The following is a 25,093-nucleotide window of genomic DNA, read 5'->3' on the forward strand; positions in this document are numbered from 1 at the left end:
TTGTGAATTCAAGTTAATAACAACTGACTTTGTTGAATGAAAATAGAACCTTTTCAACAAATGCCAAACATCAATTTTGAGCAGATTAACCTGTGTGGTGCTCTTAGTATGCACTAAAGTTATATATATTAAATACAGCATATACTAGAATTGTACATCTTTTTTTACCAAGATGCTTTTTTCTCCCTCCTACCCACCAGCCAACCGAACAGAACAAAAAGCTTAGACAAACACTTGTCTCCATGGCTTCAATATTTAAAAACATGTTTATATTTCTAATCTCCCCAGCTGCAACTTCCTGGGGGAACTATAGTTTCCCTCAGTAACATTATAGATGTGTCATGTATTTATGTAAAGATTAAAATGTTATCATATTTGATACTATATATTTTGATACATTTTCCTTATATCTAACAATGTGAACATGTGTCTTACAGCAAAATTTCATCGTTTTGGATTCTATCCATAATAATAGATTAGGATTTGGACAGAGGTTGTGTTGTGGTTACTTCTCACATTCAACTTCATTTTGCCAAATAACCTCTTTTGGAGTTGGAAAAGGGGAGAAAGGTAAAAATCTCTGCTGTTTCATAGTCCTGGAAAACCTGAAATAGGTTTCCAGTTGAGTAATGAAGGAAAAACTCAATTGAAGGAGGAAATTCAGATGATCACAGTTACCCCAAATATGTCATTCATGTTTGTCTGTTCCATTTAGAAGGGAGGGGAAGAGAGCAAGATGATGACTTTTCCTAGTTGAGATCTGGGATTTGGAGAAGCTACTGACAAAATTATTGATTTTTTTAAAAGATTTATTTATTTTTTAGAGAGAAGGGGCAAAGGGAGAGAATATCCATGCAGACTCCCGCTGAGCACAGAGCCCGATGAAGGGGCTTGATCTCATGACCCATGAGATCAGGACCTGAGCCAAAACCAAGAGTCAGATGCTCAACCAACTGAGCCACTTAGGTGCCCCTCAAATTAGTGATTTTTAAAAAATGTATTATCAACTGCCATTTGACCTTGTAACATTCCTTGCCAATTTACAAAGCAAACCGAAGTTTGCAATGCAATCCAAAGTTTTTGTTTGTCACAGGGGAAACACATCCTGCTTCATTGAGCTCTTCCCCTCTTATAGGTTTCCCTTTTCCCTCTGGTAGTCTCTATATGGCCACTTCCCTATAGGTACTCTTTAGGTAGTGTCAGATTTCTTCTACTTGATGTTAAGCCTTCCTAATTTTATTTGTTGGTTAATTGCCTGCCTCCTCATGAGGTAGATATCTCCCTAAAGACAGAGACTGTTATTTATTCTATGGCAAGTATCGTGCTTACCACAGACTGGGTTTTCAGTATGTTCATTTGTTCAAAATTTGACATAGGACATTTGTTGGGATATAAACTACAACTAACAAAGTTAGTTGTTATGAACTTGAAATAACAAATCAAAAAATCAAAAAACGGTTACCTTTTAATCATGAGCATTTGAGAGATTCAATGTAAAGTACCTGATAAATTGCTTAGCCAAAAAACCCAAAGAAACAAAAAAACCAATGCGTGCGATTAGTAGGAGTAGTCAGAGCAGGAATGGAACCCCGCAGGAATATTGAGGATATATCTCCATTCACTTTGCCTATGGAAGTCAGATTTGCTTAAGACCCAAATGTGGCAGTTCACCAAACAGACCGGAAAGGAAATCCCAGGTTTGGGAGACCGCATGGAGATGAGAAAGGATATAGTGTTTAGGAGGGTAGGTGTGGAGCGTGAAGGGATCGAGAAGGCTAGACTCGAAAAGGGGCAGGGATGAGGCAAAGATAGCTAAATGGCCAACAGACCCATGAAAAGGTGCTCAGCATCACTCATCATCAGGGAAATGCAAATCAAAACCACACTGAGATATCACCTCACACCTGTTAGAATGGCTGTCCTGGAAAAGACGATGAGTGTCCGTGAGAATGGAGAAAAGTGAGCCCTCGTGCACCATTGGTGGCAGTATGAATTGGTACAGCCATTGCGGAAATCAGCATGGAGCGTCCTCTTATTTAAAGTAGAGCTACCGTATGACCCAGCAATCCCACCTCTCTGTATATGTCCAAAGGAAGTGAAAACAAGATCTCAAAGAGAGATCTGCACTCCCATGTCCATTGCATGTTCATCACAACAGACAAGATACAGAAATAATGTAAGCATCTGTCAACAGATGACTGGGTAATGATATGAGGTATGACTGGATAAGGAAGATGTGTGTGTGTGTGTGTGTGTATGTGTATGCACGTGGACACACACACACACAACATGGAACTGCCACACCACGGATGGACATTGAGGGCATTATGCTTGTAAAATAAGTCAGACAAATACTATATGATTTCACTTACATGTCAAATCTAATGAAACCAAACTAGAAACAGAATAGTGGTTACCGGGGGCTGGCAGGTGAGGGAAATGGGGAGATACCCAAAGGATAAAAACTTCCAGCTGTAAGATGAATAAGTTCTGGGGATCTAATGTACAGCGTGGTGATTATAGTTAGCAATACCATACTGTATCTTTGAAGGTTACCGAGAGAATAGATATTAAATATTCTCACCACAAAAAGGAAATGTTAGTTAAGGGTTGGTGATGGAGAAGTTAGTTAAAGCCATGGTGACAATTTGGCTATATGTAAATGTATCAAATCTATGCATAATGCATGTTAAATTATACAATTTATATGTCAATTGTATCTCAAAAAAAAAGGGGGGGGAGTTTTAGGGCCCAAACTCTGAGAACATTTTATATCATAATAAAGAGTTTAGATATTATTTTACTCAAAATTTTTCCTTGAAGCCAGTGGTTTCAACCCTGGATGCACATTTAACTGTATGTGTTTATTCAGTAAATGATTAAACACTTACTGGTTTCTAGGCTGAGCGCTTATTTTCATATGACTCATCTGCCTATTTAAAGACACAACTTTTGGAATAATGATGATAAACATCATTTAGGTTTACACAGTCATTTATACCTTTCAGAACAAATAGTTTACAAAGAAAAAACAAATAATTTGTCTCGATCCTCAACATCTTTGTGAAATAGATAGGGAAGATATTATAATTACAAATAAAAAGTGAAGTTAAATAACCTGATTCTATGTAGCAAGCAAGAGTACTACTAACCATCTCCTGCTTTATTACCCACTCTATTTAACATGGAATTATAATGCCAATAACACAGAGAATATTTTGTTTTCTTAGAAATTGGTCTGAGAATTGTTTGAAGGGGGAAACCTACATTTTGGGGGGACACTTTCATGATGAGCCTTTTGAGATAAGCCTGAGACTCTTAAAGAGTATACTAAAGCCACCAAAAAATGGTTTCTAAATTGTTTTCTAAGGTGAGTAGGGTCTGATAATATCAGGGCTTTGCTTTAATGAATAAAGGTAGGCGGTTTCAGGATAGAATTTTGATCTAGATTAGGATTTTTCTACATAATAGAGGGGGGAGGCACCCGGGGTAGGAGATTGTCATATCTAGGAAGGAAGAAACAAGACTAAATAACTTAGGAAGAAAAAACTGTCCCATCTCATGACAAAAAGAGCTGAAAACAGGAGCTATGCCTGAGGTTGGTAGCTTGAGCATGTAATGACTGGAATCCTCCCTAAGTGTACACATTGCTTCCTAATAATTCTGTGTGGAAGCTAAAAATGAGAATGAAGGGGTACCTGACATTGGGGTGCCATAACACAGACATAGTACCTGTGTGACCAAGAAGACCTCTGTTGCCTAAAGTGGGATAATGACACCTAACGCATGGGATCATTTCAAGGTCTCAGATAGTGGTAAATTACATATGGCAGTTAGACTGAGAATGCCACCTGATAGACTGTCATTAACCAGGAGCATGATTATTGATGCAGCTAAGCTATCTGCACTGGCCCATCATAGAAACTTACATACTGAGGTCAAGAGAGCCTTGGAGCTGGTAGCCACAGCATGCCTAACCGCAGCCAAAATGAGCAGACTGGGTTCAGGGCACCCTTTGTGTGTCCTTCTGTCCTTCCCCTGCCTTCAATCTTTGTGCACTGTTCTTCTATTTGTAGACAAGGACTAAAATCTCATGTACACTAAGGTTTTAAGATACAAGTGGCTTACAAGTTTCAACCGTAGCTTTTCAGGGGTTGAAAGAACACTTATGGGTGATGAATGTAAAATGAGTCTTTGATAGGGCAATGATATCAGGCATCAAAAGCTGGGTCAGTGAGAGTGAAGGAAACACCTCGAGCCCTTAAAAATCATACCAAGCTGGTAGTCCCTTAATGTCCTTGTGCATGAGGTCTGCATGGTTCCATTGCTAGGGTTATATTCAGAGGGTCTTACAGTCCCACCATCAGTCTTCCCACAGAATCCAGGTACTTGGGATGTGTGCCTTTCCAAGGTCTATGTGGCAACAGCAGCTCTAAGAAATACCAGTTTCAAGAAATATCAGTTCCCTGGTCTTCAATATCTACATGTACTTTTGTCTTGCAATGGGTCTGTGGCTGAAGCATTATCCTGATTCTTCAGTAACTCCTCTTTAAAAACTGCTCCTGCTGGGGCATCTGGGTGGCTCAGTTGGTCGATTGAAGAGTCGGATTCAAGACTTGAATCCGACTCTTGAATTCAGCTCAGGTCGTGGTCTTATGGTTGTGAGGTTGAGCCCTGCATCAAACCCCGTGTCGTGCTCGGTGGTGTGCATGGAGTCTCCTTAAGATTCTCTCTCTACCCCTCCCCACTCTCTCAAGAAACAAAAAATTAAAAACTGTTTCCTACTTTATAAAAGAAAGTCCTACCACTCACCAGCCTGGCCCCGTGTTTTAAAAAAGTCCATCCTACCAAATGAAGCAATAATTTTTAATTTTTAATACTGTTGTCTGGGAAGCCTCTTGTAACCAAAGTGCCAAAAACCTAAGTTCTTTCTCCTTAAACATATCTTTATTAAGATGAAGAATGACATTAGAATGGGGCCCTTTGGCTCAGGATGATACATTCTAATTCAAGTGTATTTGTAAAGTGGGTGGCAGAGGTTCTATTTTCTTCCACGAATCTTTTCATTTTCCTTCACCAACTGTTGTCAAAGAATGAATGATTCTCACTAGAGAGCACCTTGGGAACAAAGCAAAGAGAGAGACTGTGAGAAATACAGAGGGTCAGGAGGTAAGAAATTTATGGCAAATCTCCATGTCTGATCTATCCTTATACCTACCTACCTACCTACCTACCTAATGTAACTTAGAGCTAGAATTCAGAAGTGAGATGTCACAGTGATGCATAATAATGTCAGACCTTTCTTCTATCAAAAAGTTATTTTGATTTGATTGGTTAGACAATGAAAACTAGCTTTTCCAGGTAGGTTAAAGGGTGAACATCTTCCCAAAATGGAATGAAGTAAATCTTCAGCTCCAAGTTTTGAAAAAAATATATATATATATTCAAAGCATGTAATAAGATGAGAACATTTTATTTAAATACATATTGGCAAAGATGAATTAAAATTAACGTTTTTATTTTCCCAACCTTTTTTGAATGTATCCAGACTGAAACAAAGTGCTTCAAAGTAAAGAAATAGCAGGAATAATTAACAGTTATTTGATCGATACTGGTAAAGCCTTCTTGGTCTCCTTCCCAGAAACTGAGGCAATGAGGTCTCTAATGACTGGGTGACAAAGTCTTTCACAAGACAGGTTGTTTATAATTCTCTGCTTTCAATAAAATTAAAGGAGTCAAGTTGTTAGCTGATAGGGCACTAGAAATAACTTTTGACAAGTGACTACATGATATTTTGGCATATAACTCAGAGGAATACTGAGAATTGGGTTATGGTGTTATAATAAAATCCCTTCTATTTCCATCCCCCTGCTCAGGTGCACAAGGTTTTTCAGTGTTCATAAGTGAGGAAAGGAATAGAATCGATGTTCAACTCTGTTCCATTCTGGCAGTGATAGTCATCCATAAATACATGAATCAATTGAAAATGAAACCAGACCTGTCCTTCTCATTGATAAATGTATTTCCAATGAAGTTTATCATATACAATTACTTATCCAGATTTATAACTTATTTCTGCTGTTTTCATTGGTTTGCTAATATGAATATTTGTAATGATAACCAGGTTGGAAATATTTTTTTTTTATTTAGAGCCATACAACAAAGGAAAATAAACATGATTTTGATTTACAGACATTTTTATTGCAGAAAAATAACATAGAGTAATCAAAAAAAAAAAAACCTTCCAGGATAGAAATATATGTATTAGGATAGAATGTAGTGGTCAAATTAGGATAAATACATAATCGGAGGAGAAACAAGGAAAGCTATAACATTTCCAACTGTTAAAGACAATCTCACTTATGTATTTTTAAGGAGACTGTGGTAGATTAAATCCCAACAGTATTCAGCAATTTTTTGAAGTGTCTGTATTCACAGCAAACCAGAAATTTTATACTTTTTGACTGTTTAACTTGCTATGAGAAGTTTTAGGTATCAACTTAAAAATAGATTTTCCCTATTTCAGGGACCAGGAGAGCAAAAAAAAAAAAAAAAATACTGTAAAAGGGAGAGAGTTGTGAAACTGAGTTGTCTTCTTTTTCCCATTAAGCGAAGTTCTCAAGCTACAGTCAGGTCCACGCCTAACTGTGCTTGTAAAGGCATGTGCAGCTCGCCTCCCGCTGTAAGAATGTGCAGTAAAAATGCACCTGCGTGCGGAGCTATGTACCAGCACATTTTTAGAGGTACTGAAGTTGGACCAAAACCAAAATTATTTCTGGTGCAATTATTTTACATTAAGATGCAAACACTGTTAACAGAATCTCACTCCCAGGGGGCGCCTGGGTGGCTCAGTCGTTAAGCGTCTGCCTTCGGCTTAGATCAGGGTCCCAGGGTCCTGGGATCGAGCCCCGCATTGGGCTCCCAGCTCCGCGGGAAGCCTGCTTCTCCCTCTCCCACTCCCCCTGCTTGTGTTCCCTCTCTCGCTGTGTCTCTCTCTGTCAAGTAAATAAATAAAATCTTAAAAAAAAAAAAAAAAAACAGAATCTTAGTCCCCAAACATTCACTGTTTAGAAATAACGCACATTGAGTTCTTAGGAAGATCTTTCCCACCCCGGTTCCCTTATCATTTTTTTCAAATGGAATACAATGAACATGATTAATATAAAGTTTAATGGGGATTTGGCCATAGTCCAAATATATACTAACCAAGGGGAACCAGGGATTTGATAATGTGCTGACTCCACAGAAAATCCCTTTGTTCCTATTAAGAATAGTTGATTCAGGAGCAAAGGATGAGCAGCTAAATTTTATCCAGATGTACTAGGAAATAGCATTTTCATGAATACAGATGCAGCTAGAAGTGGTCACCTATAAAGATTTTAAAGACCACATCAAGGTGCAGCCTTGACTAAAGACAGACTATTGAACCAAATGGCTGTAATTATTAGTATTGTTAACAATAATAATAGCCAACAGTTTTCTGGTCTTACATTGTGCTTGTCATGAGTGCTTACCAGATGCTATTCTGAATGCATTAGTCACATTAACTGAGGTAATACACACACATCTATGTGTGTAGACTAATATCACTTTCATTTTACTGATGGGGAATCCAAGGCACAGAGAAGTTAAGTAACCTTCCAAAAGTCACCCAGCAAGTAAGTTGACAGAGCTGGGGTTTGAACTCAGACCACCTGGTTATAGAGCCCAGCACTCAACCTTTCTACTATACATACCTTTATGGGAACTCTGCTGCCGTGGACAAAGAAATCTGTACTTCTTGAAGGTGGGTTTTTAAAAAATATGACAAGGGCAGATGGAGGTGGGGGTTTCAGATAGTTTGGCCCTCTGCCTAGAATTAAACATTCGCTAATTTTCTTTTGCTCTCTCCTGTTTCTAAGTAAATTGCTATACACACTTATTTTATTATCATTATTTCTGTTTGGCATGCTGTGCAAGAACATCACGATTTAAAATATCTTAATAACAACCCAAAGAAAGGGACTTACAAGTAATGTTTAGAGAGAAAACAGATGGCCACCAAGTGCAGATTCTAAATTCTTATATTTTTGTATGGGGAATAGTTGTGGTTGGTAAAAGGTTATGCTAATAAGCAAAATGTTCTTGTATTGTTATGAGCTTATTATTTAAAATCGTTTCTGAGATCTGTGAAGTTGTTAAAATAGTAACCAAAGTGGATTCTGGCAAAATAAACTCCAAGTCTTCCTGAGGAAGATTGTCTGATTGAAGCAGATCCTTGAGACTCAGTGAAACACTCAAACGAAAGATTAAATATTACCGATAAGATGGAGCAACCTGCCTTCAGTCAGGGTGTGTGTTCTTAGCTCATATCTGAAAATACCAAGGTTCTTGTGTAAACCTGGGCTCTACACTGAAGCTAATTTTAAATGCCTGTAAACTTCCTGGGGAAAAATACCATAAATAGGGCCAGGAAACTTGAATCCAGGATCCCGACTCTTGAGGCCTTTCTCAGTCACCTTTGAGCCCTGTCTTTCACCATCCCCAGGGCAGCCACCCCGCCCCCAACGCTTTCCACTGCTGGCTGGAGTCTCCGTCTCCAGCAAGTTCATGCCCTATTTAAGAGCCCCCGATGTCCTTTCCTTCACCTTTCTGCATGACAACTGTTTCCTTCCTGTTTTAGCTGTGGAAATAGTAATTTTTAGATTAAAAAAAAAAAGATAAGTCATCTCTAAAGCCCCCCTACACAATTCTACAGAAAAGGATTTATTCCTGTTCCTGATCTGGCCTCGTTGGTGTTATCCGCCTAATCCAGCTGTAGTGATGTATTGTCCTGGCTGCCTGCCACACGCAAAATTCTACCTCGGGACATCCTGCTGGAGGCAGAAGGCCAACCTGGCCTGTTTCTCAGCAGCTGGATTGACAAGCCAATCCCCTAGGATGATGATAGCAGTATATGTATATATGTATTTAGAAATACACATACTCTGCGTGTGCTTCTCTGTGTGCACATGTATACAGACACACACACACACACACAAACACACACGTACTCAGATTCCAGATGTGGTGTAAACTTCCTATTTCTATTCTGATATGAAATTGATAGCCTCCAACTTCACTTTCTGTCCCTCTCAGTCTGAAAGGACGTTGCCCCCCCTTCAAGGTACTCTCAGAATGTTACTCAATCCTTCTGTACCGCGTCGACGTGTTTTCACTTTGGGGATCTTTCAAGCACTAACACACCTTCTGACGGGCAAGTGGCAAGCGTGATGTTAAACATCAAGCTTTGTGTTTTGGGGTGACCCATTCACATGTCCTTTTATTTTTATAAGCAAGAAAAGGAAATACCAATCTAAATAGATATCAACATAAACCTTAAACTTCCAGACCTTGCGGTTTCATGTGGATTTGCCTCTACTCTATAAATCACTGTCCTAGATTCTACTAAGAGGAGCTAAGCAAGCTATATCAATATTTTGTCTGACAACACAGATGCAGTTTGGAAACAAGTGAAGGAAAAAAAGGTTACAAGTCCTGGAGATTCTTGGACGTTTCTCTAAATCTCCTATGCAATTAGAGAACGCAAATTTGGATGAATTTTAACAGATTAAAAAGAGAATTGTAATGAAGCCAGGATTTCCTCTTGAAGAATTTTTATTCAAAAAAGTGTCTGGGATAACTGTGCACAAAGGCAGCAATGTGTACTTTAAATGAAAACACAGTGGGAAGCAAAAGGTTAGGGCTAGAAAAATTGAAAAACATCAGAACTATCTCTTTCTTGATAAAAAGATGACTTATATGTGTCAGTATATGTTGTAAATACTTTAAATCCCAAAATAAGTCAATTATTAAATAACTTGGAATATATTATGTGGCTCCAAAACTGTGCAGCTAAACATGTAGACTCTTCTCTTAATTATCTTATTTAAGTTTAGCAGCTCTTTCTATTTGAGACTATCGTCTGATGATGGGTCGTTTTGGAGTTTTTCCTCTAGAAATAATTTACAACAGAATTTTGGTTTTCCTGAGGCACAGTGCTTGAATCTCGTGTCATCCACGTGCCTTGTTTTTTACTTCAGTGATGAAATGAAAACACACAGGTTATGATGAATGGACTTGCATTCAAATAACATTTAAAGTCACAGTGCACAGCATAGTCCTCCTCAGTTGGGGACAGAACCAGTGTTGGAAACTATTTTAGGGAGAAAAACATGAGCTGGTTTGAGAAATTGAGCAATGAAAAATGAGCATAGAGATAAATACCCATCTGTGAGTACGGTAGAAACGCAAAACCTAAGGATGATCTAGAGAGTAAGGAGACTTGGAGGATGTGATCAGACACTGTATCCTAGCGACATCCCTCCTTCACTGTGGCAACTGTCTGTATAACAGAAAGTCTCTAATCATAGGCAGCGAACTAAGATTCCCTCTTCCAATGCCAGGCCATGTGTCTTCTCCGCTGAAAGCCATTTCAGACCTTCCAACAGAAGACCTCCTTCCGTCCTCAGTGCTCTTTCTGTGCTTTATGCATGTATCTATTGCTGTACCTCTCACCCTCTGTTGTCATTTCATTATTTACAAATTGTTTTCCTGTGCTTGACTGTGAACACCTTGAGGGTAGTAACTGTGAATCCTAGTACCGTGTCTTACTCAAAATAGATATTTTATGGGTTGATGGATCGATGGGTGGTTGACGAATAGTAACAATATCAAGCTGAATGCTTGACACTAAGAGTGAAAAAGACTGTGCTGAGACATGTCATATCAGCTTTTTCACTCTGGCTTCACTCAATTGCCTTTCCCCTCAAGTGGGATCGAGACTAATGATTCTGAATAGCACTTCCTTAAAAAGTTCCATTTTCCCTTTAAGTTAGGTCAGGAGTGAAATTTCGGAATGACATTTCTAAATAACTTTATTTGTAAAATATGACCACATAAAGCATTATGAAATCATTTAAAAGGATTTTATCCTCCTTTTCAAATTAAATCCTTACAATGAAATGAGGGCCCAGCAGGGAACGCTCCTGGCCAGGGAAGAGCACTTCGTGACCTGCTGAATAGATCTGAGACACACTGTACAGGTGCTATGAACGTCAAACTATATGAGTGATACTTAGACTGTATCACTATGTTTTCCCTATTCCATATTAATTGTTTATGATATCCATTATAGCTAAAAATCTTCTGATTTCCAACTAAAACTGAAATTTTTTTTTTTGTTTATCTCAGAGGCTGATTTTGAAGTGGTACATAAAGTACTACAGCATAAAAGAATCTGATTTTGACCTGATTTCTAAAATTTATTTAATTTATTTATTAGAGAAAGAGTGCACATGAGTAGGGGCAGCAGGGAGAGGGAGAGAGAGAATCTCAAGCAGACTCTGTGTTCAGCATGGAGCCTGATGCGGGGCATGATCTCATGACCCTGAGATCATGACCTGAGCTGAAATCAAGAGTCTGATGCTTAACCAACTGAGCCACCCAGGCATCCCTTGACCTGTTTTTTTTTTTTTTTGAGTTTTAAGTAACTGAACTATTTTTTAGAGTATTTGCAATATCCGTGTAGTTAAAAGTGTACCTTTATTTGGGATACACGATTTATAAAATATTCCTTTGTAGCTCTCTTTTATATTTACTGCCAATTGAAAATGAAAAAGGTAAACATTTTACTTGCAGCATCATGGACCTGCATTACTATTGCATTTGCCACTGATCAGAACAAATATTTCATTCCTATTTATCAAAGAACTATGGTTCACCTGACGTTACATAATAGTTAGCTATAAAATTAGATCCTAAGTCTTCCTCTCAACAAAATATCCTAATATGGGTCATTTGGCCTTCAAAAATGATTGACGGCCTTAAAGATATAATGAAATCTGCATTTGAATTTTTTGAGATTATTTCCAAATAGAAAAAATAATAACAAAAATGTGGGAATCAGAACTTTATTAGGTTTTCAACACTGCCCACCAGTGTTACAGTACTTTCTTATTTACTATATAATTATTTCAGGTTTCTATTACTTTCCTTGAGCCCATACTCCATAGCCTCTCTTCTTCAAGAATATGCACAGCTTCTATTCTGCCAGGCTTATGGGCGTCTCATTCCTGTCATCTCTCTTATCTTGATGTAAGAAGATCCCATCCTCAGAGTCAAGGCAGAAATAGCTAACTGTACTGCAGATCCCATGCCTACCCTGCCCCAGTCTCTAATTCCCTCAGGGACTTCTCTCTGTCATAGTGCAGATCGGACATTTATCTTCAGCCTCAACCTTCCCTCCAGATATTGATGTGTTTATGTCTTTCTAACATTAAAAATTCCTCTAGCTACTGCACCACCACTCTACTTATCTTCACAGTGAAAGTACTTAAAACAATAGCATCTGTCACTTGACCTACCTTCCCTTCTCTTTCTTCCTGAGACATAATGCAGTACAGTTTCTGAGGCCACTAGACCAAAAAAAAAAAAAAAAAAAAAAAATGCTATGCCACCTTTGTAGATACAATGGACGTTTTTCAATTATTTCCCTGACTATGCTTGAATTGGAGAAAATTAGTCACTCAGCTCTTTTTGAAAATCATGTTTGCTTTGGTCTCCATGAACAGTGTTCTTCTTCCCAGTTTTCTTGTTTCCTGTTTTTCTAGCTATTCCTTTTTAGTATCTTATGTCCTCCTCTGCACGTATTTTATCTATTCCTCAATCCCTGTTTTTCTTCTTGTCTTCTCACTCTGGTTTCTCTTCAGATCGCATAAATCTTTCACCTTTTACCATAAGTCGCTCTTCAATGACCCATCCACCTCCACTTCCATGGTTTCATGAACTAACTGATTCCACCAATACATTTATGACACAGTGTAGGCAGATGAACTCCAAATCGGCATCCCTACTCCTGACCTCTTTTTTGACCTCCAAACCAATATTCCCATCAAAGTCCTCCTACTTCACAATACCATCAAAAAGGGCCTACAGGCACCTCAAGTTAGGGATCCCTTGATAAATGTAGGTACAGAATAAGGAAGCAGTAACTGATTACTGAAGAAATTATTGAATGTCCCCTGACTTCAGGAATTTCAAAAGACTCAGAATCACAAGAAAAGCCAAACTCTGAAATTCAGGAGGACGGGGCACCTGCATGGCTCAGATGGTTAAGCATCTGCCTTCGGCTCAGGTTATGATCCCAGGGTCCGGGGATCGAGTCCCGCATCGGGCTCCCTGCTCCTTGGGAGCCTGCTTCTCCCTTTGCTTCTCTCTCTCTCTCCTTCTCTGTCTCTCATGAATAAATAAATAAAATCTTGAAAAAAAAAACAGGAGGACAAAGTATAAAAGTAAATGTTCAGTTGTGATGAACTACTCAAATGAACATTCAAGGGACGTATTTCACAGTCTCGCATTTAAACATATGTCAAGTCCCAGTTCTACCTTTGTCCAGGGAGGCGACCATAAATTTCCTCATGTATTCACTCAACAATATTTGATGATTATTATGTGCGTGGCATTGTTTAGGTGCTGGAGGATATCTTACTGACCAAAATAGACAAAGTTCCTGACATCATTTTCAACCTCAGTTTTTTTATCTGTAAAAAATGTGTAATTTCTACCTCAGTTTTGTGAATATGAGAATATGTGCAGCTCACCTAATCATGTTAGCCCATCAGGCAGGTTCTCAATAAGTATGGTGGGGCCATTATAAGATTTCACCTATGTAATTCTGATGGTTTGGGCTTTAGCCAACAAAATTAATTCTGACCACACCAGGTCCTTAATTTTTACTGACTTCTGAAACTCTTATCAGGCATTAGGGGAAGTTAGTCAATTGAACAAACTAAGTTGAAGTAGATGGAGAAATGCCACCGGATTTTGCTGGTTATTTGAGACTCTACAGCCACCTTTTTAAATTTCTAGCCTAGAATTTAAAATAATAGTAACAGTAATGATGATAGTAATAATACCTGCTACTTATATGCATCCCATGTGTCTTATCTTTTGCTCAGGTGTCTCTAATACATGAGAAAACCTACAAAGGGGGTAGTACTCTTACTTATTATTACTATTTTATGAAAGAGCAAATTCAGGTTCAAGGAGCTTGGTCAATGAATTAATTCTACACTTAATAGATCCAGGGGTAAGATTTTAGTCTGGCTCTTCTGACCCTGAGTCAGGGCTTTTCCCACTGTGCATCACATTGCCCTTGTGACTATTCTGCTTTTTTCACACATCTTTACTTCAGCTTAGGGTTCAGTTCATTCTAAGACACTCAGTTACTGACAGCTTTAAACTGCATGTATGCCAGTGGACTGTAGCCAAGAGGCCAAGGTTGGGGCAGATCAAGGTCTACTGGGGTCTCTGTCCTCTAATCTATTTCCAAACCCTCCTTATAGCTCAAGGTGGGATTTTTCCATTTGCTTTAATGTCCTCTGGTAGCCTTCTGAATCCTGTGCCCTTGTGGCTCTGCTTAACTAGGCCATGGAAATTCAAGGATAGAGGTCCTTCATCTTTTTCCCTATGGCTACTTCCAGCTGTTTTAACGACAGAAATCACCATCCTAGAGAGAGTGGTTCAGGATTGTTAATGTTAGTCGCTGTTCTGGGCGAAGGCTTGCACAATAGCCTGGCCCCTAGCTCCAAGTGGTGTTCGTAGACCCCGCTTCCTTGAAATTCTCCAGGGCATGTTTCTCCAGGTCCCCAGCTCTCTGAACCCTTGGTTTCCCTGACCGTTGACTCCACGAGGCCTTGACCTATCTGAATGGTGGTGTCCTGAACTCGCTTCCTGGCTATCATGCACTAACACACACACAGCTTAACCCTTTCACTCCTAATCCATCACTCGTTGACCACATATGTCACAAATCTGAGAGTTGAAGCAATTGGTCAGAGTCCCAGTGGTTTCATAGTTAAGACATTTTTGCTAAGGTATAATTTATTTGATATTTTGACAAACATTTTGTGAAAATAAAATCTTGTGTATGGTGACTCAGAAACCCATGTATTTAAAAAGACCAACTAAATTAGCACTTATTTTTATAAGGTGAGTTATCCATGTTTGGTATTCACTTTCAATATTTATGATAAGTAGAATACAGTAACTGCTTGCAGTTTCCTACAAAACTCTTGTAGACATTTTCTGTGTTAGGTACCTAAGAGTGCTTACTTACAAAGTGCTCCATTAGTAGTCTACTTTGTGGGAATTTTAATTAGTAGATTTGAAAAGTTAATTAAAACATATATTTTATAAACATAGTTTATAACACAGCACTTACTGCAAGATCTGTTAAAACTTGGCTTCTTTAGACATTTTAGATAACAAGACTACAAGAAGGAGAAGCTGAATTTTAAGAACAATGACTGTGTAGTTCAGCTGCCCTCTGAGAAATCCTTGTGGGTTGCAGAAATTCAATGACAAAGAGCAAAGATAAGTTTGTTTTTTTTTTAAATCCCTATTAAGAACTAGTGATGTTCAGGAATATTCATCACTCTTTAGTTTATAATAGTAAAACAGAAAATAGTCTAAATGCCTGACACATGGGGGGAAGGGGTTCAGTTTTGAGGATAAGGGGGTAGAAGAAGACTTGTGACTGTGATCTTCTGTAAGAAGTCAAAGGAAAACAAGATTTAGATCAAAGACTAGATGTTTGTTAAAAAGCATCTCCATTTGTACAGCAGATGTTCCGTATAAAATTTCTCTACATTTATATTTCAACCCCAGTTAGTTATCTGGAATTTAGCCTGAAGTCAACTGGGACTTAGAGAAAAGGTCTGAGATAGTCTCTCTTGAGTGATAAAATAGGCAAATTCAGATGAGACTTAAAAGAAGCAGAAGAACAGGAAAAGTACAGAAGGAGAGAACAGGATGACTTATGGAAAAAAGAAAAAATAACCAGATGGTGTGGAGGTTGGCAGAATTCACTTGTTTTAAGGACAATATATAGCCTGAACTTTCATTGGTTTTGGTGAGCTCCATTTGGCTGTGCAAGGTTTACTTCAATTTATCAAAAGGTTCCTTTCCTAGTGCATCCAGGAATGAGTAACATGTTAAATACCAATCCCACTTAAGCATCAAACTATAGGTAAAGCCTAAATTTTATTTATTTTTATTTTTTTATTAACATATAATGTATTATTTGTTTCAGGGGCACAGGTCTGTGATTCATCAGTCTTACACAATTCACAGCGCTCACCATAGCACATACCCTCCCCAGTGTCCATCACCCAGCCACCCCATCCCTCCCACACCCCTCCACTCAAGCAACCCTCAGTTTGTTTTCTGAGATTAAGAGTCTCTTATGGTTTGTCTCCCTCTCTGGTTTCGTCTTGTTTCATTTTTCACTCCCTTCCCCTATGCTCCTCTGTCTTGTTTCTCAAATTCCTCATATCAGTGAGATCATATGATACTTTTCTTTCTCTGATTGACTTATTTCGCTTAGCATAATACCCTCTAGTTCTATCCATGTCATTGCAAATGGCAGTATTTCATTTTTTTGATGGCTGCATAATATTCCAGTGTGTGTGTGTGTGTGTGTGTGTGTGTGTGTGTGTGTGTGTGTATACATCTTCTTTATCCATTCATCTGTTGATGGACATCTAGGCTCTTTCCCATAGTTTGGCTATTGTGGACATTGCTGCTATAAACATTGGGGTGTACATGCCCCTTTGGATCACTACATTTGTATCTTTGGTAAACCCTAAATTTTATAAATAACATGATTCAGTGAAAGAATGTATATTGTGGGGCACCTGGGTGGTGCAATCGGTTAAGTGTCTGACTCTTGGTTTTGGCTCAGGTCAGGAGGCGTGGTGGAGCCCTGCCTCAGGCTCAGTGCTCAGCGGGGAGTCTGTTTGAGATTCTCTCTCCCTCTGCCCCTCCCCCCATGCTCACTCACGTGTGCTCTCTCTCTCTCTCTCTCTCAAATAAGTCTTAAAAAAAAGAATGCATATCATTGGGAAACCTAAATCTTAAAATAAATACAATTTATTAATAAATCAAGCAAAATATTTGTTAAAATCCTTTATTTTTGTAGAGGTTCGGAATCATCACTAACCCCCCTTACTTTGAAGCAGATAGGATACTGAACAACATTCTATATAGCATCCTGATCGAATAAAGCTTAGAGGACTCAAATCTTAGCCACTGTACCTGCAGCATAATGTGCATATATCTGTTTTGTACACATGTAAAACATTAGCTCACTTTGAGCACCTATTTTCCTCTGGAAATCTGGTAGACCTCAAGGGGAATCTGGGAGCATAGGACAAAGACAGAATGAGTGAAGGAAGGGAGAAAAGGAGAAAGAGTTGAGAGGTAAAAATGAACGTGTGTGTGTGTGTGTGTGTGTGTGTGTGTGTGTGTGAATTTTCACACGGAAGGTATAATATTATTTCCCTGCTGAGATCTCATCATCCTTCCTTTTTACTTTTGATAAACTCTTCAGTGTATTCCCGTTGAGTGATTCTTTGAGGGCTACTCAGAAGCTCTGACCTGGCCAGCAGTGGAAAGAAGGGATGATTTAGAGACTGGCTCCCAGAATGTTCCCACAACATGCTGTACATGGCAGCATGATGGGTTTAGGTCGTTTGAATGGTAAAGTTTGCCACACACCGGGCTGGAGTGTGAATAAGCTTTCAGACCTTCATTTGCCTTTCAGCTCACCTTCTCTCTTTGTATTGTTATTAATGAGAGACTCTTCCTAACAGAGAAATGTTTGTCGGGGCTTGGTGTAAGTTAGTACATTCCTTGATGTTTTTTCTGAGCATGATATAGGTAGTATTGAATAAGGTTTCAAAATGCAGCCTCAGGAGCCAGATGGCCGGGGTTCAAATCCTGGCCTGGCCATTTTTAGTTTTAGTTGGACAAAAAGTAACCTCTCCATGCCTCTGTTTACTTATGGAATGGGGAATTCTAAGGATAGTACATATTTTCTAGGGGTTTTGTGCAAATGACCTATTAAATGCAAAGTGCTTGGAACAGTGAATGATAAATAAAGTGTACTCAGCGAACACTATTACCATCATGTTACTGTGTTTTCTGTTCTCCCCTGTTCACTTTTATGAACATATTATTCATGAGGGTTAGAAATGCAGTTTGTGGCCGTAAGAGTTTCCTCTTTCTAGAGAGCATATTTTAACGAGCACTTTCTCTTTTGGTCTGAGCCCCAGGTAACCTGAGAATGAGCACATCATTAACATTCTCATGCTGGTTTTCTTTGCCCAAAAACAAATGGATATAAATCTTTAGGGAGAAAAATTGAGTATGTGATGAGGTCGAAATGTCCCAAGGACGTAAGATATTTGCTGTGCATACAGCTTCACAGGAAGCTGGCCCATTTTGAGGCCAGGCACAATTTTTTAAGATGGTATCAGGTCGCAGGAAAGATGGTGCCACCAGCACACCGCCACTGCCACCTCCACAGAGAAGCCTCTCTGCTGGCTCACACGTGTGAGGCCATAACACATACTGCTGGCAGTCTACAGGTTTTGGCCCAGAAAAGAGGTTTCTAAAATTTCTGCTTTGGAATATCTAATACCTTTCCGTTTTTATGACCTATTACTGTGTTCTTTATCTGTCTTAGAATTTATTTTTAATGTTGTCTACCTACCTTTGTGAGAGCAGTCACAAAATAAAATGGCCCATGTCATTACCTTAGAATAGCATACTATTTCTAGCATATTTGCTACTATAAATACAAGATGAAGAGAAAGAAGCTAATGTTTGTTTACTGAGGGATGACCATGTGTCATCTATCCTATTTAATCTTCATAGAACTCAGGGAACTCTCAGGGTCAGAGAAATTAACTGACTTACCTAAGGTTTTCCCTCATAACTAGTCAAGGAGGTTCAGGTATGCAGGGTACCAAATTCTGTTTTCACCTCACCTAGCCCACCACCATCCAACACATTATCAAGTCCTGAGTCCCAGATCTTTAGAAATCACAGCTACAACCACTTTGCATCACCCCCACTCCTACTATACTAGTCTAACCTCCGTCATCTCTTGCTTAGATTATTACAAGAGGGTCTGGATTGGTCTCGCTGCTCTACCATTGACCTGCTACAGTCTATTCAGATAGCACGTCAGAAGAATTCCACCTTGATCAGAACAAAAGTCAAAGCCTTTATGCTGACCTAAAAGATCTGCTAAGGCCCTGACCTCATCTCCTACAGCTCTCTCTCTCATGTTTGTTTTCTTTGTGTTCACTCCGACATGAATATTTTTTTATTTATTTTATGTTCAATGAGCCAACATATAGTACATCATTAGGTTTTTTTAAATTTTATTTTATTATGTTAATCACCATACATTACATCATTAGTTTTTGATGTACTGTTCCATGATTCATTGTTTGCGTATAACACCCAGTGCTCCATTCAATACATGCCCTCTTTAATACCCATCACCAGGCTAACCTATCCCCCCACCCCCCTTCCCTCTAGAACCATGAGAGACTATGGACTCTGAGAAACCGACATGAATTACATTATTTTTACAAATAATGTAAACTTGCAGCTATGGGAATAGAAAGATAAAACCTATGAAAAGATGTTACGAAGGTTGTTTCTGATACTAGAATAAGACGGGATGGGAATGATAAATGCAAGCCTGCATGGGCCAGAAGAGTAGAGAGCAACAACTTTCCTACACCTTTAAAAGTAGGAGCAATAAGGATGGTGGGAACAGATTCTGTTAGCCTCAAAATAGAGAAAAACAAAGATGCAAGTTTTTAATCCTTATATTCTATAATTCTTGAGTCTGGTATAATAATGCATGACTTCTTTCTCACTTAATTCAGGTCTGTAATCAAATGGCATCTTCAGAGAGGATTTCTCTCACCATTGTATCAAAACCAGGGTAGCCTGCCATCACTTTTTTTTTTTTTTTTGAGAGAGGGAGAGAAAGTGGGGGAGGGAGCAGCTGCCATCACTTTCAAATACCTTGGCTGCTTTATTTTTCACAGCCGTTTGACTTGATGTTGCATTAAATTTTTTACTTACTCACCTTGTCTCCTCACCAGCGCCATGAGAGCAGGGATTTGTCAGTCTTGCTCCTAATGGATCCCTCCTGCCTAGGAGTCCCTGGCACATCAAAGTGATTAATAAATATTTGTTGAACGAATAAATGGGTCAAAAGGAATTTGCGGTGGAAGTGAGAGGGACAGTTGAGGCAACAAATGCTGACTTTCACTTAGACAGGTTAAGGGAGCTGCTCAAACTCAAATGCTTGCTTGATGGCAGAACGAGTTCTGAAATCCACACCTCCTCATTCATGGTGTGCTGATCTTCATATTATAACAAGTGGCCTCTCTTTACAATAATTTAGTCTATTTTGAGAACGGTGTACCAAAAAAAGAGTTCCAAAAGTCTCTTTTTCAGTAAAAATATTACTCTTATTTTTAGTATTTAAATCTAAAGGCTCATACTTTGATATTGCACAACTCCTTAGAGTACCTTAGAAGAGCAGAATGGAAAATCCGTGGCTCTTCCCCAAAAATGTTTTCCTAAGAAAACTTTCATGTGGATGGACTGCATAATGAAAAGCGAATATGGGAGATGATAGAGGGATGAGTGAATCAATGAATGTATTTTTTTCTTGGTCTGGGTTTTCTATAGAGACTGGAAACTCGCTTGGCCACCACCATCAACGCTGTTGCATTTATCGAACACTTGCTCAGCACTGAGCTTTGCACTAGATGCCTAACAAGCATTTTCATCTTTAACCCTCACAGTCCTGCAGTCTCATTTTGTAGGTACAGAAGCTAAGCCTGAGAGAGGACATGTCATAGCTAGGAAGTCACAGAACTATATTCACATGAAATTCTCCGACTGCAAAGCCTTGATGCATCCCACTATTTCCTAAGACAAAAATCATTTCTGATGTGCCCACCGAAGCACCTCAGTGCTAGCTATATTATATTATAGATGCTTAAAACATTCAGAATAAAACTTAAAGTTGGAAAGAACTTTCAAGATCGATTTTCCTAGGAAGGAGTCTCTGACTAACCCTTTGGAATATGACTTTAAGAAATCTCTTATTTCTTTAGAAGCAGAAGTGGACAGAGAACCGAGCCCCTCAATGCTGGTGGTTTTTACACTACACCACAGCCCTTCTGTGTTAGTTATTACAAATATGATGCTTCTAAACCTATTAAATTATTTACATAATTATATACCTAGGATTGTATCTTGAATGTGCAAATTATTGTTATTTAGTAGCATTCCAATTCAAATTCTTCTATCTTCCACACAGGTAAATAAGAAAGTTAATGCTTGGTCTGAATCAGAAAAAAAAAAAAAATTAAATTATAGCCTCATCTCACAAATCGACCCTACAATTTGTATAAAAGGTCAAATGCTGCGGATGCATCTGCTTACGTGTTGTATACACATTTGCATGTATATTCTACATAAGCGCGCATCTATAACCTGGCAATATTCCCTCTGTGATATAAGGATTATGTGAACCCAAGTGGTGAAGAAACCCATTTAAATCCTCAGGCAAAGTTAACATTACCGGAGAATTGCGGTGACATTCGTAAGTTCATATTTTTGCTTTCCAAAAACAATCATCCTGGAGACTGTAAAAAATGCTGGCCCCAACCAAAAGATTATATACCAGGTAGGGATGCCAAACGCAGTTCACACAAAGCAATTACAGTAAAAGCTGTGAGTTTTACTACTGCTTAGGGAATACTTTACACATTTACTTTTCCTCTATGAAAGGAACTTGTGCTAAGAAACCACTGCCTTCTCTATGCAAATGGAAAATGTGGAATACCTGAAGAAAGGGTAAAAGTGCAGGTTCATTTCCATGTGAGCCTGGTCAAATCATTTTAAGAGTCAAACACGTGGGGGAAAAGTAAAGTAAAAGCCTTCTTGTCTCTGAGCTGGCTCTCCTTCCTTCGCATTTTCTTCCCAGGGTATAATCTGATTCAGAGCAGGAACATACAGTACAGTTAACATTCAACTTTAATTGCAACGAGGTGACAACATACTGGGTAATGAGTTGTTTATGAGTTGTAGATGTGTTTACAATGAGTTGACAATGTGTTGGATAAAGTGTTCTTCTAAAGTTGTAGATCTATTTACAGTGAGCGGTGGGGGGATGTTCATTAGTTGTCGATTTGTTTGTTTACATTGTTTTCGATTTGCAATTGCTATGAAACAAATTGCGCATTGATGAAGGATGATTGTTTGTGTGCCTTAATGATTTACTGTAGTAGCTTGTCTGAAAAAGTACTTAACTCTGCCTCATCTGTCAGTTTCCACTGCAAAAGCTCCTCGTCACAATAGTTTTATTAGCACAGCATGGACCATTTGTAAGAACATTATGCAGCTAAGAAATCTCAGGACTTTGCTATTCAGACCATTGTATTTGGGCCAGCAGACCTGAACTGAATTCTTTCTGCTTGGTACACATTTATATCTTCTTAAGTTAGAACATGATTAATAGTTGGTTCTCAACTCCCAGCTACAGAAAGAATTCCACAGATCCTTTGTAATGCAAAGGACTGCTAATTTTCAACCTTAACTTTGAACCACTAAATTTGGCAAAAAGTCTTTAAAAACAGAATCAGACTAATTTGAGGGTTATAATACAATTTTATGAAATGTATTTTAACATACTCTAAGACAAGAACAGTGTGGGCCCTCTACTTAAAAACTCACAGTAAGCCAGTCCGATCTGCATCCATATGTATCACTTCTATATCTTCTGTATTGAAAAGCTTTTATTGATAGAAGGGAAGAAATGAGAAAAGAAACTAACTCCACCCACATCTTCACCATCTCAAAATTCACTCTGTCCCTTTCAACATGTACAAGACCCATATGTATTCACATAAGGAAGCTGATGCACACTGTGCTGCATTTATATTCCATTCAGACATTATGATAAATAAAGCCATCTTGTAATAATTTGAATGGAAAAATTATGAGCCAGAATTCATGGGCCAAGCCAAACTAAAGAACCTGTAGTCTTCAAACCATCAAGAATGAAATATTGTGGTTAATACCTGGGATTAAGAAAAAAAAAAGAAAATTAGAAGAGAGAAAAGAAGCCATTAAAAGCAAGAATAATAGGAGTTCAGTGGATTGTAAATAACATTCAAGTTTTCAGGGCATAAACATGCTATCCTATTTAATCTACATAAGGGCAAAAAGTAGATTTTTATCTCCATTTTACATATAAAGCGACTGAGGCCAGAAGCCTATATATTTTTACACAAAATCTGTGATTTAAAAATGCTGGCTTTACTTTTCTTTAATACATGGAGCAACTTCCCCTTTATAGAAAGTCCCCATTTTACATAGAAAGCATGTAATAGAACCCAATGACTTCTTGAAGACTGACATCTAGAAAGGACAGAGACCTAGCTCAAATGTTCTGATTCAAATCCGGTGATGTTATTGTCACTTCCAGGTCTATTTTGTTTTTATTATGCTAGAAGTAAAACATGAGCCAACACTTTTCCTTGTTTAATTCATAGATAGAAATCCAGTGATTTTTTTTTCTCCTTCTGGTATGCTATTTGCTATTATACATTTCCCTCCATTTGGGATTTCTAACTTAGGGAAAAACGGGAAATTTGATGAAATTCCACAAAATTGGTGTTCTCCTAAACCCCTGACCCTCACTTTTTAAAAGCATCCTGAACAGAAAGACCTATTAAGTCTCATTTCCATGTTAGTCCCCGAAGAACATATTTTGCCTCTAAACCAGAAGTCACCTTCGTAGGCAGGATTTCCCATCTTCATGAGAAAAAGAGAGACATTTTAGTTGCTGAAAATGCTTAAGCTAATAGGTGTGCGAAACAATTATTTCTAAAGGTAAAACCCAAAAGGTCCTAAATGCTAAACTGGGCTTTCGGAGACCATGTAAGGGCTCTCCTTGACTCGGACCGGGGCTGCCAAAGAAAACAGAGCTTGCAATTTCCTCTTGCAATGTGCCATTTACCACTGTGAGCTTCAAAAAATAAATTCTTCGTGCTTTCCAACATGCTGACCCTAAAACAAATCTGTCATAGGAATCTAAAGAAAAGGCACCGGACGAAGTGCTGAGGTGTCGCTTCCAGGGAGTCACGTTAGCATATTCATGTTGGAAAGGATTTCATCTTGGAGGCTTCTGTTCATCTAACCAGATACTTTGCAAGTAAAAATGCATGAAATTTAAACCAGTTTTTCACATGGCCATTTTTTATGGCAGACCATTTCAGCAGTGTAACAGGGGTAGACACCTATAAATGTATAATGTGATGGATTCGATTGTAATGCAGCCTGGATACATATGGAGGTACTGTTTGCCCTTCAGTACAAATCCATTTTTATGTCAAAAGGAATCCATTGAAATTAATAGGGCATTATCCAAGCAATAAGTTTACATTGTATATACAATGCAAAAATTTCTAGCAGGAAGACAAATTTTCTCTAAATAACGTGAAAAATAACCATGCTAAGAGATAGTAAATTAGCGCATTAAGAAATGGTGAAGCTTTGAATACTTTTTACAAGAAAACAGGCGGGGAGATGACTAAGATCTTTAACCTTTTGTGGAATAATACCTATGAGCAAAAGGAAATGCATTATTTTCTAAACCTACGTTTATTTTGGACACAGGCACAGGTTTACGATTATTAGTAAACGTACCAATGTCACTGCACATGTTTTGAGTCTATAATGCAGTTTACTTTGCTGATCAAGCAGTTATTTTATTCATTCATATATATTATTTTAAGAAATATTTTTGGCATTCCTGTCATGTGCCAAAAAAGCAAGTTAAACAGGGAATAGAGTAATAAACGCAGCAGGTATGGTCTTTATTTGATTGTGTTAAAGGGTGCTCTTGTCCATTACTGAACCTGACTTGTAAACTTTCCTCTGAAGCATTATTTTTAGTATTGAATTATTCTTTGAGTCCCCTATTTTTGTATTTTACCTTCTTATGCCTAGTGCTTCTTAAAACATGACATGCTCCCCTACTTTTGTTCTTAATTTTTATCACTTTGCCTAGTTTTTTACTGTTGGGTATGCTCAATTTTTCCCCCATCCTCAAGAAGCATTTTCTGACCATAAGGAAGATAGTACATCCAGCCCTCAGCTGGTACTCTATACATATTAATTTTTC

General features: G+C 38.4%; 1 long non-coding RNA gene across 1 annotated transcript in view; it reads left to right on the forward strand.

Moving 5' to 3' along the window:
* Positions 1-25,093, forward strand: part of LOC141370042 (uncharacterized) — a 146,369-nt gene that overhangs the window by 26,636 nt on the left and 94,640 nt on the right. The window lies entirely within an intron of this gene.

The sequence above is a fragment of the Callorhinus ursinus genome, unplaced genomic scaffold (genome assembly GCF_003265705.2).
Source record: "Callorhinus ursinus isolate GAN/ISIS: 27379988/994484 unplaced genomic scaffold, GSC_fseal_2.0 scaffold25, whole genome shotgun sequence".
NCBI classification, from domain to species: domain Eukaryota; kingdom Metazoa; phylum Chordata; class Mammalia; order Carnivora; family Otariidae; genus Callorhinus; species Callorhinus ursinus.